Source organism: Carlito syrichta, unplaced genomic scaffold (genome assembly GCF_000164805.1).
Source record: "Carlito syrichta isolate Samal-C Ts95f unplaced genomic scaffold, Tarsius_syrichta-2.0.1 Scaffold316266, whole genome shotgun sequence".
NCBI lineage: Eukaryota > Metazoa > Chordata > Mammalia > Primates > Tarsiidae > Carlito > Carlito syrichta.
In genome coordinates this window covers 198,754-200,137 of record NW_007260362.1, presented here as the reverse complement: position 1 = coordinate 200,137, position 1,384 = coordinate 198,754, and positions in this window count along the sequence as shown.

Sequence of the window (1,384 nt, the reverse complement as noted above, 5' to 3'; positions counted from 1 at the left end):
CGATTTTCGATCTCTGGCTAGGCAGGACTGCGCCCATTATCAGCTCTGAAGAAATTACAGAAGACGGACCTTCACCCCTCAGCACCCCAAATAATTATGGGATCAAAAAAAAAAATCTCTAAAGAATAAATAATTGAGGCAGGGTACCTAGCACAGGCTAGACATAAATTTCCTATAGGTAGGTTTTAAAAGGCGTTTAAACATTTCTACTGCAGGCCAAGTGGCAACCTGTCCCACCCCTTGGCGAATCCAAAGAAACCAGAACAGTATAATTTCAATTTGCAGGTTAGCATAATAATCACTAGAAATCCTTTGGAAACCTAAATTAACTAAATATAGGTATTTGGTATTTCATCACTCAGGATCCAAATCCCTGAAATGAATTTTGTCAAACCTATAAAATTGTTTAATGGTAGGCCTCTGAAGGAAAGGGGGGCCACAAACATAAATGCTCATAAGAAGATGTGTTGTCTATTTGAAATAAATTTTAATTACAGTTTATAAGCTTATTTCCCTAGACACTTCTTGAACCAGAAGAAATTCAAAACATCCAGGGGAAGTAAGTGCTGCTAAAAATTTAAAAAGGAAGAACCCAATCAGCGACTGTAAAAAAAAAAATAAATAAAAAAATAAAAAAAAAATAAAAAAAGGGGGGGCCCTAAGTGTGGTCCTGTTCCTATAGCAGTCTAGAGAATTTAAATACCTAACTTCTCTATGAAGTCTCAAAGGGGGGGTGAACAAAAGCCCCTGCTAAGGGAAAAAGCCCCACAACAGGCTTTTAAATAAAGTAAGCAGGCATCTTAACTCTTCTTGTTAGGGGCATACAGGCAAACTTAAAAGAATTTGGAAGTCTTGCCTTGGAGCAACAACACACACACACACACAAAAAAGCAAAGTTTTTTTAGTTGTTGTTGTTTTTCTTTCTTTTTTTCTTTTTTTTCTCTTTTTAAAATCGTTAAACTGTAATTATGGCCAAATAAGACTTTCTTTATGAAATGGCCAGTCTCTGGGCCATTTGGCCTTTCTAAAACAAAACCCGCCTGGGCGGGCCTTTAAAGTTGCAACTTGCCATTCGAAGGGAAATACCTCTAACTGCTATCAACCTTGCCGCTGGGCTAGTGGCAGCCCAGGTGAGGCCAACTGCTGATCCTGAACCAGTTACATGTTTCTGTGTTTATTCACACAATCATACAAGAAATATATATTTAAGCATTTGCCGCATCCTGCCACAAAATGAATGGAGAATACCTGGGCTTCACTCTCTAGCACCTCAATTATTATAAAAGCATGTCACACCTATTATAAAAACAAAGGAAGCTGTTGTCTCCTGCCAATGTTTACCTGTTTTAAATTCTCAATTTAAGCTATAACCTAACTACATGTC